This window comes from Somniosus microcephalus, chromosome 30, assembly GCF_052327205.1.
Source record: "Somniosus microcephalus isolate GS21.2 chromosome 30, FLI_Smic_1.0, whole genome shotgun sequence".
Taxonomy (NCBI): domain Eukaryota; kingdom Metazoa; phylum Chordata; class Chondrichthyes; order Squaliformes; family Somniosidae; genus Somniosus; species Somniosus microcephalus.
Window position 1 is genome coordinate 2,020,413 of NC_141016.1, and position 18,613 is coordinate 2,039,025.

An 18,613-nucleotide genomic window follows, 5' to 3' on the forward strand; every position below is an offset into this window, starting at 1 on the left:
AATAAATCATGCGAGGAGCAGAGAGTGCCACTTAAACTAAACAATGGTATTGGCGGGCTCCAGTGAGATCCATACATCACCCTGACAGATTGATGGAGAAATTTCCGGTTAGATAACTGTGGTCGCACAAGGAGACTTTCTGCATCTCTTTACCCTTAGAATTACGCAATACAAGATCTTATCAGATTCCACAAAGCTGCCTCCATAACTATCAAAGGTTCATAAAAAGTCAGCCCAGCTGTCGCGACAACAATCTTCTGAGGGACGAGTACAAAGAAATTTAAAGCAGAGGAAGATACTGGGCTATGGGGAGAGAGCAGGGCAGTGGGATTAGTTTGGGATTGATACAGGGCTATGGGGAGAGAGCAGGGCAGTGGGATTAGTTTGGGATTGATACAGGGCCGTGGGGAGAGAGCGGGGCAGTGGGATTAGTTTGGGGATTGATACAGGGCTATGGGGAGAGAGCAGGGCAGTGGGATTAGTTTGGGATTGATACAGGGCCGTGGGGAGAGAGCGGGGCAGTGGGAGTAGTTTGGGATTGATACAGGGCTATGGGGAGAGAGCGGGGCAGTGGGATTAGTTTGGGATTGATACAGGGCTATGGGGAGAATGCGGGGCAGTGGGATTAGTTTGGGATTGATATAGGGCTATGGGGAGAGAGCGGGGCAATGGGATTAGTTTGGGATTGATACAGGGCCGTGGGGAGAGAGCGGGGCAGTGGGATTAGTTTGGGGATTGATACAGGGCTATGGGGAGAGAGCAGGGCAGTGGGATTAGTTTGGGATTGATACAGGGCCGTGGGGAGAGAGCGGGGCAGTGGGAGTAGTTTGGGATTGATACAGGGCTATGGGGAGAGAGCGGGGCAGTGGGATTAGTTTGGGATTGATACAGGGCTATGGGGAGAATGCGGGGCAGTGGGATTAGTTTGAGATTGATACAGGGCTATGGGGAGAATGCGGGGCAGTGGGATTAGTTTGAGGATTGATACAGGGCTATGGGGAGAGAGCGGGGCAGTGGGATTAGTTTGGGATTGATACAGGGCTATGGGGAGAGAGTGGGGCAGTGGGATTAGTTTTGGGATTGATACAGGGCTATGGGGAGAGCGGGGCAGTGGGATTAGTTTGGGATTGATACAGGGCTATGGGGAGAGAGCGGGGGAGTAGGATTATTTTGGGATTGATACAGGGCTATGGGGTGTGAGTAGGGCAGTGGGATTAGTTCGGGATTGATACAGGGCTATGGGGAGAATGCGGGGCAGTGGGATTAGTTCGGGATTGATACAGGGCTATGGGGAAGGAGCGGGGCAGTGGGATTAGTTTGGGATTGATGCAGGGTTGTGGGGAGAGAGCGGGGCAGTGGGATTAGTTTGGGATTGATACACGGCTATGGGGAGAGAGCGGGGCAGTAGGATTAGTTTGGGATTGATACAGGGCTATGGGGAGAGCGGGGCAGTGGGATTAGCTTGGAATTGATACAGGGCTATGGGGAGAGAGCGGGGCAGTGGGATTAGTTTGGGATTGATACAGGGCTATGGGGAGAGCAGGGCAGTGGCATTAGTTTGGGATTGATACAGGGCTATGGGGAGTGAGCGGGGCAGTGGGATTAGTTTGTGATTGATACAGGGCTATGGGGAGAGAGCCGGGCAGTGGGATTAGTTTGGGATTGATACAGGGCTATGGGGAGAGAGTGGGGCAGTGGGGTTAGTTTGGGATTGATACAGGTCTATGGGGAGAGAGCGGGGCATTCGGATTAGTTTGGGATTGATACAGGGCTGTGGGGTGAGAGCGGGGCAGGGGGATTAGTTTGGGAATGATACAGGGCTATGGGGAGATGGGGCAGTGGGATTAGTTTGGGACTGATACAGGGCTATGGGGAGAGTGCGGGGCAGTGGGATTAGTTTGGGATTGATACAGGGCTATGGGGAGAGAGCGGGGCAGTGGGATTTGTTTGGGATTGATACAGGGCTATGGTGAGACGGGGCAGTGGGAATGGTTTGGGATTGATACAGGGCTATGGGGAGATGGGGCAGTGGGATTTGTTTGGGATTGATGCAGGACTGTGGGGAGACAGCGGGGCAGTGGGATTAGTTTGGGATTGATACAGGGCTATGGGGAGAGAGCGGGGCAGTGGGATTAGTTTGGGATTGATAGAGGGCTATGGGGAGAGAGCAGAGCAGTGGGAATAGTTTGGGGATTGATACAATGCTATGGGGAGATGGGGCTGTGGGATTAGTTTGGGATTGTTACAGGGCTATGGGGAGAGAGCAGGGCAGTGGGATTAGTTTGGAATTGTTACTGGGCTATGGGAAGAGTGCAGGGCAGGGGGATTTGTTTGGGATTGATACAGGGCTATGGGGAGAGAGAGGGGCAGTGGGATGAGTTTGGGATTGATACAAGGCTATGGCGAGAGAGCGGGGCAGTGGGATTAGTTTGGGATTGATACAGGGCTATGGGGAGAGAGCGGGGCAGCGGGATTAGTTTGGGATTGATACAGGGCTATGGGGAGAGAGAGGGGCAGTGGGATGAGTTTGGGATTGATACAAGGCTATGGGGAGAGAGCGGGGCAGTGGGATTAGTTTGGGATTGATACAGGGCTATGGGGAGAGAGCGGGGCAGTGGGATTAGTTTGGGATTGATACAGGGCTATGGGGAGAGAGCGGGGCAGTGGGATTAATTTGGGATTGATACAGGGCTATGGGGAGAGAGCAGGGCAGTGGGATTATCAGACGGAAATTTTACACCAAGCCACATAGGGAGATATTAGGGCAGGTGACCAAAAGCTCGGTCAAAGAGGTCGGTTTTAATGAGCGTCTTAAAGGAGGAGAGAGAGGTTGGGAGGTAGCGAGGTTTAGGGAGTAAATTTTAGAGCTTAGGGCCCAGGCAACTGAAGGCACGGCCGCTAATGGTGGAGCGAATAAAATCGGGGATGCGCAAGAGTCCAGAATTGGAGGAGCGCAGAGATCTCGGAGGGTTTTAAGTTTGGAGTTGGTTACAGAGTTAGGGAGGGGTGAAGCCATGGTGGGATTTGAACACGGCGAGGAGAAGCTACATTCATAGCAAGGTGCCTCACAGACACCACGGAAACTGAAAGGTTCGGGAGAAAGTACGAGAACACAAGCCGTTACCCCCTTTCCCCGAGACCCTCTCCAGAGGAGATCCTTGTCATTCTTTTTCCACAGGCGGGGGGCCGGAGGTGGGTGGTGAGTAATGACAACCATGGACTCTACCCCTGGAGCAGTTCACAGAATCACAGAAATCACAGAAACCCCACAGTGCAGATAGAGGCCATTTCGGCCCATCGAGCCTGCACCGACACATATCCCACCCGATCCCCGTAACCCAACATATTTAATCCCCCTAACACTAAGGGTCAATTTATCATAGCCAATCAACCTAACCCGCACATCTTTGGACTGTGGGAGGAAACCGGAGCACCCGGAGGAAACCCACGCAAACACGGGGAGAATGTGCAAACTCCACACAGACAGTCGCCCGAGGCCGGATTCGAACCCGGGTCCCTGGCGCTGTGAGGCAACAGTGCTAACCACTATGCCACCGTGCTGCCCTAAGGAAGAAGAAAGACTTGCATTTCTCCAGCACCTTTCATGACCTCAGGATGTCCCAAAGCACTTCACAGCCAATGAAGTACTTTTGAAGTGCAGTCAATGTCGGAAACGCGACAGTCAAATTGCGCACAGCAAGCTCCCACAAACAGCAATGTGGTAATTACCAGATAATCTGTTTTCAGTGGTGTTGGAGGAGGAATAAACATTGAACAGGACACTGAGGAGAGCTCCCCTGCTCTTCTTTGGAATAGTGGCCCTGGGATCTTTTACAAGCTGAGTGGGCAGACGGGGCCTCGGTTTAACATCTCATCTGATAAACGGCCCCTCTGACAATCCAGCGCTCCCTCAGTACTGCAGTGGGAATGGTTGGCCTGGGTTATGTGCTCAAGTCCCTGGAGTGGGATTTGAACCCACAACCTGCTGACACAGAGGCGAGGGTGCGGCCCACTGAGCCATGGCTGACCTGAAGGGGGAGAGGATACAAAGAAGAGCTCACATCGATGAAATCAAAACCCCACCCCCTTAGCATGCTGCTAAACTGTGTTGATTCCTGTTCAATCAGTGCAAGGAGGTTAGTATCCCGGCATTCTGTAGGAGCAACAGCCTTAACTAATGCAGAAGAAACCTTATATACTCCGTAAAATCTACTGCGAAACCGAGCTGATCTCACTTAATGGCTTTCTATATACTAAGCGGGATGGTTATTTACATCTGGGACTCTCTATTTGTTACAATGAACAGCTTCTTTCATCTATTCTGTAGGCACCAGTGAGCTGTCAAATCCCATCAGGCACTTGATACGGCAGGCTGTGGGAGTCAGGACCCGGTGAACAGAGGGCCCTTGTCTGTCACAGCTGCCTGACACGTCCCCATAATCCATAGATTGATGGCTCGGAAAACAGATCCAGCACATTTGCAGGTCTATTTTGGGTGAAAATGATTCTTGAAAGGAACTGGCAGTTAGCAGTGCTGATGATTAATGACTCCTGGCTGCGTTGGAGGGGAGTCCTCCCACTGCCAGCGCTCTCGGAACAGGCCAAAACATGTTAGCCTTCTGTTTTGTTCCGGAAACAACATAAATGACAGCTTGCATATGGAAGAGCTTAAAAATAAATTACAGCTGAGATGGGGAACGTGCTTTGTTTTGCCAGCGGAGAAGGAGGCCGGAGTGAGCACATTGCAAAATTTTTAAAAAAACAAACAGGCTAAATGTGACTTGTCTGGTGAAGACTTTCTCCACCAGCCAGCGGACATCTTCTACCATATTTACAACCATCGTGCCTTTTAAAAAACCTGTCAACAGGAGTCAGTGAGGATTTATGTTTTCCATAAGATGCAATATTGGTTCAAAGCCCCGTCTCTGCAGCCGCTTCAGATGGAAGTATCTGTGCCCCGGCCTAAGTCGCAGGCTTCGCCACTTTATGGTGTCAGGGTACGGGACTTTGGGGGCAGAGTGTCCCGTACTGAGTGTGTCTTTCTCCAGCGCCTTTCACCACCTCAGGACGTCCCAAAGCGCTTTACCGCCAATGAAGTACTTTTTGAAGTGTAGTCACTGTTGTAATGTAGGAAATGCGGCAGCCAATTTGCGCACAGCAAGCTCCCACAAACAGCAATGTGATTATGACCAGATAATCTGTTTCAGTGATGTTGGTTAAGGGATAAATATTAGCCCCAGGACACCGGGGAGAACTCCCCCCTGCTCGTCTTCAAAATAGTGCCGTGGGATCTTTAACGTCCACCCGAGAGAGCAGACAGGACCTCGGTTTAACATCCTGTTCGAAAGGTGGCACCTCTGACAGTGCAGCGCTCCCTCAGACTGCCCCTCCGACGGTGCAGCACTCCCTCAGTACTGCCCCACTGACAGTGCGGCGCTCACTCAGCACTGCCCCTCCGACAGTGCGGCGCTACCTCAGTACTGCCCCTCCGACAGTGCGGCACTCCCTCAGTACTGCCCCTCTGACAGGGCAGCGTTCCCTCAGTACTGCCCCTCCGACAGTGCGGCGCTCCCTCAGTACTGCCCCACTGACAGTGCGGCGCTCCCTCAGTACTGCCCCTCTGACAGGGCAGCGCTCCCTCAGTACTGCCCCTCCGACAGGGCAGCGCTCCCTCAGTACTGCCCCACTGACAGTGCGGCACTCCCTCAGTACTGACCCTCCGACAGTGCAGCGCTCCCTCAGTACTGCCCCTCTGACAGTGCGGCACTCCCTCAGTACTGACCCTCCGACAGTGCAGCGCTCCCTCAGTACTGCCCCTCCGACAGTGCGGCGCTCCCTCAGTACTGCCCCACTGACAGTGCGGCGCTCCCTCAGTACTGCCCCTCTGACAGTGCGGCACTCCCTCAGTACTGCCCCTCTGACAGTGCGGCGCTCCCTCAGTACTGCCCCTCCGACAGTGCGGCGCTCCCTCAGTACTGCCCCTCCGACAGTGCGGCGCTCCCTCAGTACTGCCCCTCCGACAGTGCGGCGCTCCCTCAGTACTGCCCCTCCGACAGTGCGGCACTCCCTCAGTACTGCCCCACTGGCAGTGCGGCACTCCCTCAGTACTGCCCCTCCGACAGTGCGGCGCTCCCTCAGTACTGCCCCTCCGACAGTGCGGCGCTCCCTCAGTACTGCCCCTCCGACAGTGCGGCGCTCCCTCAGTACTGCCCCTCCGACAGTGCGGCGCTCCCTCAGTACTGTCCCTCCGACAGTGCGGCGCTCCCTCAGTACTGCACTGGGAGTGTCGGCCTCGATTTTGTGCTCCAGTCTCTGGAGTGGGACTTGAACCCTCGGCCTGCTGACCCAGAGGTGAAAGCGCTGCCCACTGAGCCACGGACGACATTTGGTTGCGATTTTCCAGGCAGGCTCCATTTCCCCGCTCCTGCCAAATTTTTCCTTCAGGATGATGGGTGGCAGGGGCATCTCAACTAGTGGGCGAGGGACCAAACGTCCGATAGAACCGAGAGGAACGGCAAACGCAGAGGCAACAGCCTGCGAGTCACTCGGTCCCCACCCACCTCAACCTCAGGACCTGCGTCTGGCAGCATCAGACGAGTCTCATCTGTTCCTCGGGGGTTGTACGAAAGATGAAAAAGAAACGCAAGCTTGCCCTTTGTGCCCTCTGCTGGGAAAGGTTCGCTCATAACCACTTTCTCACGGGGGAAAAAAATTATTTCCTGCATCCTTCGTTTAATGTTCCTCGTGCACAGCACTCCCTCAGGGTCCGGTTACAATTCACAGAGACAGCAGGAAAACAGGAGGAAGCGAGATATTCCGTCTTGTGGAGATCTGGAACGCTCGACCTGAGAAGGTGGTGGAAGCTGATTGACGTAAGAAAACTACTAGGCACTTGGTCTAAGCGTTAAACAAAGCTTTAATCAACTGTTTTACAACATGGAGGTCTAGTTGTGTCCTTCACTAGTTCCTGTTAAGAATGTCCTGCGCAAGCTGGGCCCATGCCCGAGTATTTACACTCTCCCTGGACAGCGTCACCCGCAGGCTGCTCAGTATTATTTCATAAGTCTTTCTTTCATGAATGACTGATTCATGTCACTGATTCCATCGATAATTTGCAGAGGGTGTGGGACGTGTGCTCAAGGATGAGGAACTCACAGGGGACACGGACAAAAAGCGCGGGGGGGGGGGAGGGGGCAGAGTGCGACCGGTCTGTCAAAGAGCCGGCACGGGCACGACGGGCCGAACGGCCTCCTCCTGTGCTGTAGGTTTCTGCGACTGCGGACAAGCAGGCTAAGGCCGGGTCGCCAAATCTGGTTGGACGTATTCCAGGTGCTGGACCGCCTGCCTCCAATGGCCCCGCCCCCCCACGCTCCCGCCATTGGTCGCCCGACACGTCCATCTCGCGGTGCCCCGCCTTCCCAGGGCCAACCAGGAGAGCAAACACACACTGCGTCACCCAACTGGATGGTTCTTGGCTCTCAGTCAAACAGCCTTTTTCTCCCCCAATCTCCAATATTTTGAGAATGAAGAAACAAAATGTTCAAAGAAAATGAGAAAAAAACACAATTTTTTTTGGTATGATTTTTTATTCCCCCCCGGGGTTGGTTCCCTGGAGATTTGCCTTTAATTCCTGGAGACTCCAGGCGAATCCTGGAGCGCTGGCGACCCCTCGGTTACGGTGAGGCAGAGGGCGCCTGCACCTCACACCAACCGTCTCCTTAAGCTGACCTTCGAAAGCCGCATGGGTCGAACGGCCTCTGATAATATCAGCTCTACGCATAGAAACAAAAGCTGGCGGGAGGAGAACTGACCCATTCTTCCTCTCCCTCTGGTAGGCAGCAGGTCATCCATCTTGTTGCTTGACGGCTTGACCCTTCACCTCAGTGTTTACTCTCAGCCCCCACAACTCGCACCGAGCGGCGAGGAGAATGGGTCATTTCTAAAAAGTCCCGCTCCGCAGTCAGGCAGATGCCCGGGATGATTTATTGACACGCTGAGTGCTTTATGCTGGAGTATGGAAATACAGAGCTTTTAATGTAACTAGGCCACACAACATCCGTGGTTTTCAAAGTCAATTTGGATCATATTTTAAGTCTGCAACATTAAACAAAGTCTGGAGTTCCTTCCACAGCTCAAGTCAGGCAGCTGGCTCTTAAAACAAGAGTGAGCGTTTTCCTCACTTTGTCAAGGAATGATTAATGAGCGACAGCTCGTGAATTGGCTTTATAATCAGGCCGGTATTGTTCCCGCTGACAGCTAATGAGGCAGCACATACACTGGAGACCCACTTTACGCAATGCCAGTTTGTCTCAATGTATTTTGAACCCAGACTGGCGGCCTTTTGTGGTGGGCTGGAGGGGCAGAAAGGGAGAGGGAGGAGGGGAGAGGGTAGGGGGGTAAAGAGGGCACAGGGGGAGAGGGCATGGGGAGGGAGGAGGAGGGGGAGAGGGCACGGGTACAGGGGGAGAGGGCACAGGGGAGAGGAGGAGGGGGGAGGGCACGGGGAGAGGGCACAGGGGGAGAGGGCACGGGGAGGGAGGAGGAGGAGGAGGCACGGGGAGAGGGGGGATGAGGGGGGCACTGAGAGGGGGGGAGAGGGCACAGGGACGACACTAAATAAACCATGGGCCGGGTGCGCAAGAGAAACCTTTTAAGCTTCGAATCGGCCTTTCCCACCCGCCTGACATCGGACTTGGCGGCGTTGGGCTCAAGTCCATTCCCCAGCTCTCCGGCAAATTCCACGACAGTGCGACCCGAGCGAATTGTGGAGCGAAAAGGCCGAGGGGTCGTTAATCAGCTGATGCATCATTCAATAGAAGTGATGTCTGGCTGGTGATCCGGAGCGTCTGGCTGGCGATCCGGAGCGTCTGGCTGGCGATCCGGAGCGTCTGGCTGGCGATCCGGAGCGTCTGGCTGGCGATCCGGAGCGTCTGGCTGGCGATCCGGAGCGTCTGGCTGGCGATCCGGAGCGTCTGGCTGGCGATCCGGAGCGTCTGGCTGGCGATCCGGAGCGTCTGGCTGGCGATCCGGAGTGTCTGGCTGGCGATCCGGAGCGTCTGGCTGGCGATCCGGAGTGTCTGGCTGGCGATCCGGAGCGTCTGGCTGGTGATTTTTTGTGTTTGGTCCAACTGCTTCCTTGGGGGCAGCACGGTGGCATAGTGGTTAGCACTGTTGCCTCACAGCGCCAGGGACCCGGGTTCGAATCCGGCCTCGGGCGACTGTCTGTGTGGAGTTTGCACATTCTCCCTGTGTTTGCGTGGGTTTTCTCCGGGTGCTCCGGTTTCCTCCCACAGTCCAAAGATGTGCGGGTTAGGTTGATTGGCTGTGATAAATTGACCCTTAGTGTTAGGGGGATTAAATACGTGGGGTTACGGGAATAGGGTGGGATATGTGTCGGTGCAGGCTCGATGGGCTGAAATGGCCTCTATCTGCACTGTGGGGTTTCTGTGATTCTGTGAACCCGACAAGTCACGTGGTCCGTTTACGGGGTCAGAGGTTGAACGTTGAAATGAGGCGCTAAGTAGACGGCGTGCAAGCGATCAGTGACGCCGTGTGGCACTTGTCCTACTCAGTGGAGGCAGTGTTGCTGTCATAAACCTCCATTAGTCATCAACAGCAACTAAACAGTGCATTTACATAGCGCCTTTAACATAGTAAAAATCCCAAGGTGCTTCACAGGAGCGATTATCAAACAAAATTTGACACCGAGTCACATAAGGAGATATTAGGACAGGTGACCAAAAGCTTGGTCAAAGAGTTCGGTTTTAAGGAGCATCTTAAAGGAGGAGAGAGGCGGAGAGGTTTAGGGAGGGAATTCTGGAGTTTAGGGCCCAGGCAGCTGAAGGCACGGCCGTCAATAGTGGAGAAATGGAAATTGGGGGATGCTCAAGAGGATAGAGTTGGAGGAGCGCAGAGATTTGGAAATATATCGGACCGTTCCTTCATCGTCGCTGGGTCAAAATCCTGGAGCTCCCTCCCTAACAGCACTGTGGGAGCACCTTCACCACACGGACTGCAGCGGTTCAAGAAGGCGGCTCACCACCACCTTCTCAAGGGCAACTAGGGATGGGCAATAAATGCCGGCCTTGCCAGCGACACCCACATCCCGAGAATGAATTTTAAAAACGCAATGAGGAGTCAGCCAATGATTGGAATCGAAGCATCAGACACTCGGTTCCGTTGGGTGTCTGCAGCTACGACGACGGCCTTCAAAACAAAATATAATAAAAGAAGCCAACCGGCAAATGGGAAAAAGGTAATCAGCGGTCCCTGGGTCTCCTCTCAGCCGTCTCCTCGATGCAGACTGACAATTATCACTATTTATATTGCAATAAAAACCAAAAGCTCCCGCAGGCCTTGGCCGAGTCCGTCTGTTCAGCTGCCAGGTTTCTTCCTCCAAAGCTTTTGCTGCTTCGATTATTCCCGGTTTAATTCAAAAGCAGACAGCTCCGCTCCCCCTCTCTGCTGAGCATGGGCCTGGGTCTGCAGTCTGAGCTCCTGGGACCCGTCGGCTCGAGTTGTGGGATCACACTGGCCAGTCACGTTATTTCTGTGCGACGAGTTAAGAAGGACATCGCACCCCCCCTTCAATCTGTGCACAATCGGCAAGGCCAAGCATCAAATGAAATGGATGCATTGCGAGTTTGCCCAAAGTGCACGACGGTTCAAATCCTTCTCCCAACTGGTGATGGGCTAGTTAGCCGACAGTGCAGATGTTGGGCTCCTCAGTCTGCACTACAGATGTTGGGTTAGTTAAAACACAATTACACATTTAGTTAACCTACTGTACAGATGTTGGGTTAGTTGACCTAAACTCTGCAGATCGCAGCAACTGAGGGCACTGTCACTGGTCTCATAGAAACAGAAAAATAGGAGCAGGAGTCGGCCATTCGGTCCTTCGAGCCTGCTCCGCCATTCAATATGATCATGGCTGATCCTCTCTCTCAATACCATATTCCCGCTCTCTCCCCATACCCCTTGACGCCTTTTGTGTCTAGAAATCAATCTATCTCCTTCTTAAATATATTCAGTGACTTGGCCTCCATGGCCTTCTGTGGTAGAGAATTCCACAGGTTCACCACCCTCTGAGTGAAGACATTTCTCCTTATCTCTGTCCTAAATGTCCTACCCCGTATCCTGAGACTGTCTCAGTATCTTGCAGTAGGGAGCTCCTAATTGCTAACGAATAACTCCTACTGGATGGTCGGCCGAGAACATCCCCCCTTGGTCGAATGTCCTTGGCCAGTGACTATCCAGGCTGACACGTGGACAGTGGCTGCTTGGGCGGTGGATCTGGAGGGTGAGTGAGGGTGAAGCTTGTACCCCAGCGAACAGGGGCTCGATCTGATAAAACAAGTCTCCTTCTGGTATTGTCAATTCGAACAGCGCAGAGTTGGCTGGAGTCAGGGTCAAATTGTGAACTTTGACCTGCAGAACAGCATCGTCGGATGAAGGTCATCGCAATCCCAAGCCCACGAATGACTGCGGGACATCGCACAGCGTAGAGCACAGCCCAACAGTGTGCACAGAAATTCGTTACTCCCCAGTATACACCGTAACAACAACAACAACTGCTTGCATTTATAAAGCGCCTTTAACGTAGTAAAACATCCCAAGGCGCTGCACAGGAGCGTAATCAGACAACATTTGACACTGAACCAAAGGCTTGCATTTATATAGCCCCTTTCACGACCACTGGACGTCCCAAAGCACTTCACAGCCAATGAAGTACTTTTGGAGTGTAGTCACTGTTGTAATGTGGGAAACACGGCAGCCAATTTGCGCACAGCAAGCTCCCACAAACAGCAATGTGATAATCACAATCACAATCACAAAAACCCCACAGTGCAGATAGAAGCCATTTCGGCCCATCGAGCCTGCACCGACACATATCCCAACCTATCCCCGTAACCCCACGTATTTAATCCCCCTAACACTAAGGGTCAATTTATCATAGCCAATCAACCTAACTCGCACATCTTTGGACTGGTAAAGGGGGAAAATTCGATATCGATCATTTTGGGGCGCTAACTTTAGTGCCTGCCGCTAATTAGCACCGGCGACTGCGAAATTCACTTTTAGTGCCCCAAGAGGGAGGTGGAGCTGATTCAAGCAATCCACTTCCTTCTCGGAGCGCTAACCCCGAATATGGGGGCGGTGCGTTCTGCAGCGCTGCGCACTGGGTCACGTGGCGCTGCCGCAGGGACGGGCTCTTCCCCTCATTAAAGGGGAGGGCCCAAGCCCACAACTCTGCGGGGCCCCACCTGGACCACCTGGAGCACCTGAACCACCGGGGAGCCGTGCCAGCAGCTCGGCACTCAAGAGGACGCAACGGGCCGCGACAAGTAAGTCGGCCGATTTTTTCCCCCCGCCCGCCACTTCCCCTTTAGTTAGCACCCCGCGAGCCTCCTGCCGCTCTGTTCCCGCGCCCTGAATCGGTCGTTGTCATCGCCCGGCGCAGATTCAGGGGGCGCGGGACAATTTTGCAGGCGGGGTGAAAACGGGGCGCTGCGCACGGTGATGACGTGGTCATCGTCTGCGCACCAGAGCGGGGCGCTACCGGTTACCGCCGCTGCAAAAACTCCCGCTGAATTTAGCGGGAGTCGTTAGCGGCGCCGCGCCCCGGTGAAAAGTCGTTTGAGCCCCGTTAGAGCCCCTGGAGGCACTAACAGGAGGTGCTAAGGTATCAAATTTCTAGCCCAAATCTGTTTTAGTGATGTTGATTGAGAGATAAATATTGGCCAGGACACCGGGGAGAACTCCCCTGCTCTTCTTTGAATAGTGGCCGTCGGATCTTTCACATCCACCTGAGAGAGCAGACGGGGCCTCGGTTTAATGTCTCATCCGAAAGACGGCACCTCCGGCGGTGCAGTGCTCCCTCAGTACTGCACTGGAGTGTTGCCCGAGATTTTTTGTGCTCGAGTCTCTGGAGTTGGACTTGAATCCACAACCTTCTGACCCCGAGGCGAGGGTGCTGCCCACTGAGCCACAGCTGACACACAGAAGGAGATATTAGGACAGGTGACCAAAAGCTTGGTTTTAACAAGCATCTTAAATTAGGAGGAGAAAGAGGTCGAGAGGCGGAGGTTTAGGGAGAGAATTCCATAACTTAGGGCCCAGGCAGCTGAAGGCAGGGCCGCCAATGGTGGAGCAATGAAAATCGGGGATTCTCAAGAGGCCAGAATTTGAGGAGCGCAGAGATCTCGAGGGTTGTGGGGGCTGGAGGAGGTTACAGAGATAGGGAGGGGGCGAGGGCCATGGAGGGGTTTGAAAACAAGGATGAGAATTTTAAAATCGAGGTGTTGCCGGACCGGGAGCTAATGTAGGTCAGCGAGCACAGGGGTGACGGGCACTGTTCCCTGTAATTTTTTTGCCGGCGCGGCCTCTGAACATGTGAACAAGGTTCAGCTCCACGGCTAACCTGGGGAAACTCGGGCTGGAACTTGAGGGGTAACTCACTCCCCCTTGTGGTCTACTTGGCAATTACACCTAATAAAGCAATTCCCCCCTTTTAGTTATACATCGTGATCTGGACATTTCCCCCCCCCCCCCGCTTAGCTCTCTCGACAGTACTGGCTCCCGAGTTTGGGTACGTTTCCACGCGTGCTGCAGACTCCCTATTCCCGCCACCACCCCCCCCCCCGCAATGGGGGCTATTCCTCATATATGACAGGGATTACATCAAATTCTTCAGGTCTTTGCAGATGTTGGCAGCGTGCTGAATCTGGAGACCTCCGTCCCATACTTTCCCCAATGCACACGCACACTTTCCAGCGGGGAGGCAGGGTACAGGGAGCGAAAGGGCTGGCAGATTTAACCCCCCCTGTCCGGCCTGAGAACTGCCACAGGTTTGAATCATTCACACAGCGACTCCCACCATCAGCTTCCAAAGCTCTTCAACATGATGAAGGTGTGGAGGCAGTAGGATCCCTTGCTGCAGTTTCAGTCCCCATTCCCTCACTCTCCTGCCCCTGTCCAGCCCAAGTCCCCTATCCTCCCCACCCTGTCCTTCCCCATTCCCTATCTTGACCCCATCCCCTACCCTCCATCTCCCTGTCCCACAGCCCCAGTCCACCCAAACCCTATACCATCCATCCCTACCACAGTCCCTACTCCGAACCTTACCCCAAACCCTAACCCCATCCTTGTCCTTATTCTTATCCCAATCTCTGTCCCATTCTATATCCATATGCCCCATTCTCTATCCTAATCTTTACCCCAGCAACTCGCCAAGGCTTCTTCGGCAGCACCTCCCAAACCCGCGACCTCCACCACCTAGAAGGACAAGGGCAGCAGGTGCATGGGAACACCACCACCTCCAAGTTCCCCTCCAAGTCACACACCATCCTGACTTAGAAGTATATCACCGATCCTTCATCGTCGCTGGGTCAAAATCCTGGAACTCCCTCCCTAGCAGCACTTTGGGAGCACCTTCACCACACGGACTACAGTGAGCCTAACATCAGTGGTAGGGAAATTATTGGAAAAAATTCTGAGGGACAGAATTAGTCTCCACTTGAAGAGTCGAGGATTAATCAAGGATAGTCAGCATGGCTTTGTCAGGGGGAGATCATGTCTAACCAATTTGATTGAATTTTTCGAGGGGGTGACCAGGTGTGTGGATGAGGGTAGTGCAGTTGATGTAGTCTACATGGACTTCAGTAAGGCTTTTGACAAAGTCCCACATGGGAGACTGATCAAGAAGGTAAGAGCCCATGGGATCCAGGGCAATTTGGCACATTGGATCCAAAATTGGCTTAGTGGCAGGAGGCAGAGGGTGATGGTGGAAGGTTGTTTTTGTGACTGGAAGCCTGTGTCCAGTGGTGTACCGCAGGGATCGGTGCTGGGTCCTTTGCTGTTTGTAGTGTACATTAATGATTTAGATATGAATGTTGGAGGTATGATCAGTAAGTTCGCAGATGACACAAAAATTGGTGGAGTGGTAAATAGCGAGGAGGGAAGCCTCAGGCTACAGGACGATATAGATGGGTTGGTCAGATGGGCAGAACAGTGGCAAATGGAATTTAACCCTGAAAAGTGTGAGGTGATGCATTTTGGGAGGACTAACAAGGCAAGGGAATACACAATGAATGGTAGGACCTTAGGATGGACAGAGGATCAGAGGGACCTTGGAGTGCATGTACATAGATCTCTGAAGGCAGCAGGACAGGTAGGTAAGGCGGTTAAAAAGGCATATGGGATACTTGCCTTCATTAGCCGAGGCATAGAATATAAGAGCAGGGAGGTTATGATGGAGCTGTACAAAATGCTAGTTAGGCCACAGCTGGAATACTGTGTCCAGTCCCGGTCGCCACACTATAGGAAGGATGTGATTGCATTGAAGAGGGTGCAGAGGAGATTCACCAGGATGTTACCTGGGCTGGAGCGCTTCAGCTATGAAGAGAGACTGGACAGGCTGGGGTTGTTTTCCTTAGAGCAGAGAAGGCGGAGGGGGGACCTGATTGAGGTGTACAAAATTATGAGGGGCATAGATAGGGTAGATAGAAAGGAACTTTTCCCCTTAGTTGAGGGGTCAATAACCAGGGGGCATAGTTTCAAGGTAAGGGGAAGGAGGTTTAGAGGGGATTTGAGGAAAAACTTTTTCACCCAGAGGGTGGTTGGAATCTGGAACTCACTGCCTGAAAGGGTGGTAGAGGCAGGAACCCTCACAACATTCAAGAAGCATTTGGATGAGCACTTGAAACGCCATAGCATACAAGGCTACGGACCAAGTGCTGGAAAATGGGATTAGAATAGACAGGGCTTGATGGCCGGCACAGACACGATGGGCCGAAGGGCCTCTTTCTGTGCTGTATAACTCAATGACTGCAGCGGTTCAAGAAGGCGGCTCACCACCACCTTCTCAAGGGCAACTAGAGATGGGCAATAAATGCCAGCCTTGCCAGCGACGCCCACATCCCATAAAACCAATTTATTTTTAAATTCCCTGTCCCATACCTATTCTGCATCCCTGCCACTATCCATACCCACAATCCCATCCCCATTCTCTATCCCTATCTTTACCCAAGACTCCTAACTTTATGCCAATCCCTATTCCTGTCTCATTCTCCCTCCTTATCCTTATTGTTACCCCTATCCCCTATGACTGCCCCATTCCCATTCCCTCTCCCTATCTGTACCTCCTTCTCTCCCCCTCTTTACCCCATTCTCTCTCTATCTTTACCCAAGTCTCTCCCTGTTTTTACACCAATTCTCTCACCCTTTCTTTACCCCATTCTCTCCCTATCTTTTGAAATTTGCAGATGACACGAAACTTGGAAGGTGCAGTAAACAGTGAGGAAGATAGTGATAGACTTCAAGAACACGTAGACAGGCTGATGGAATGGGCGGACATGTGGCAGATGAAATCCAACTCCGAAGTGTGAGGTGATACATTTTGGTGGGAAGAATGAGGAGAAACCAGACACATGAAATGGTACGATTCTAAAGGAGGTGCAGGAACAGAGAGACCTGGGGGTGTTTGTGCACAAGTCTCTGAAGGTGTCAGGACAGGTTAACAAAGCAGTTAATAAAGCACATGGGATCCTGGGCTTTGTAACTAGAGGCAGAGAGAACAAAAGCCGGGAAGTTACACTAAACATTAGTCCGGCCCCAGCTGGAGTATTGTGTCCAATTCCGGGCACCACACTTTAGGAAGGACGTGAGGGTTTGGAGAGGGTGCAGAAGAGATTTACTAGTATGGTACCAGGGATGAGGGATTAAACATAGAAACATAGAAGATAGGAGCAGGAGTAGGCCATTCGGCCCCTCGAGCCTGCTCCGCCATTCAATGAGATCATGGCTGATCATCCAAATTCAGTACCCTGTCCCTGCCTTCTCCCCATATCCCTTGATCCTTTTAGCCTCAAGAAATATATCCAATTCTTTCTTGAATATATTTAATGAACCGGCCTCCACCATCCATCCTGCATCCAGTCTGTCCAGACCTGACAGAATTTTATAGGTTTCGATGAGATCCCCTCTCAATCTTCTAAACTCCAGTGAGTATAAGCCCAATCAACACAATCTCTCCTCATACGTCATTCCTGCCATCCCAGGTATCAGCCTGGTGAATCTTCGCTGCACTCCTTCCATGGAAAGAACGTCCTTCCTCAGGTAAGGCGACCAAAACTGCACACTGTATTCAAGGTGCGGTCTCACCAAGGCCCTGTACAACTGTAGCAAGACATCCTTGTTCCTGTACTCGAACCCTCTTGCTACGAAGGCCAACATACCATTTGCCTTCTTAACCGCCTGCTGCACCTGCATGCTTACCTTCAGCGACTGGTGCACAAGAACACCCAGGTCTCTTTGCACTTCCCCTTCTCCCAATCTATTGCCATTCAAATAATAATCTGCCTTCCTGTTTTTGCCATCAAAGTGGATAACCTCGCATTTATCCACATTATAGTGCATTTGCCATGTTTCCGCCCAATCACCCAACCTGTCCAAATCGTACTGGAGTTTCATGACATCCTTCTCACAGCTTACCCTCCCACCCAGCTTTGTGTCGTCTGCAAATTTGGAGATATTACATCCAATTCCCTCGTCCAGATCATTAATATATATTGTGAACAGCTGGGGTCCTAGGACCGATCCTTGCGGTACCCTACTAGTCACTGCCTGCCACTCGGAAAATGACCCGTTTATTCCAACTCTGCTTTCTGTCGGCCAACCAGTTCTCTATCCAAGTCAATACCTTGCCCCCAATCCCATGTGCCTTAATTTTGCACGCCAATCTCTTATGTGGGACCTTATTGAAAGCCTTCTGAAAGTCCAAATACACCACATCCACTGGTTCTCCCTTATCTATTTTACCAGTTACATCCTCAAAAAATTCCAGTAGATTAGTCAAACGTGATTTACTTTTTGTAAATCCATGTTGACTTTGTCCGATCCTGTCACTGCTTTCCAAGTGCTCTGCTATTACATCTTTTATAATTACGTGGAAAGACTGGAGAAGCTGGGGTTGGTAGGAGCAGAGAAGGAGATTTGATGGAGGTGTTTAAAATCATGAAGGGGTTTAGATAGAGCAAATAAAGAGAAATTGTTTTCACTGGCAGATGGGTCGGTAACCAAAGGACACCGACTTAAGGTGATTGGCAAAAGAACCAGAGGTGACCTGAGGAAAAACTTTTACACAACGAGTGGTTAGGATTTGGAACGCGCTGCCTGATAGGGCGGTGGATACAGATTCAATAGTAGCTTTCAAAAGGGAATTGGACAAATAAAAAGACTTGCATTTCTATAGCGCCTTTCACGAGCACCAGACGTCCCAAAGGGCTTTACACCCAATAAAGTACTTTTGAAGTGCAGTCACTGTTGTAATGTAGGAAATGCGGCAGCCAATTTGCGCACAGCAAGCTCCCACAAACAGCAATGTGATAAAGATCACAGTCTGTTTTAGTGATGTTGGCAGAGGGATAAATATTGGCCAGAACACCGAGGAGAACTCCCTTGCTCTTCTTCGAAATAGTGCCATGGGATCTTTTATATCCACCTGAGAGAGCAGACAGGGCCTCAGTTTAAAGTCTCATCTGAAAGACAGCCCCTCTGACAGTGCAGCGCTCCCTCAGCGCTGCCCCTCCGACGGTGCGGCGCTCCCTCAGCGCTG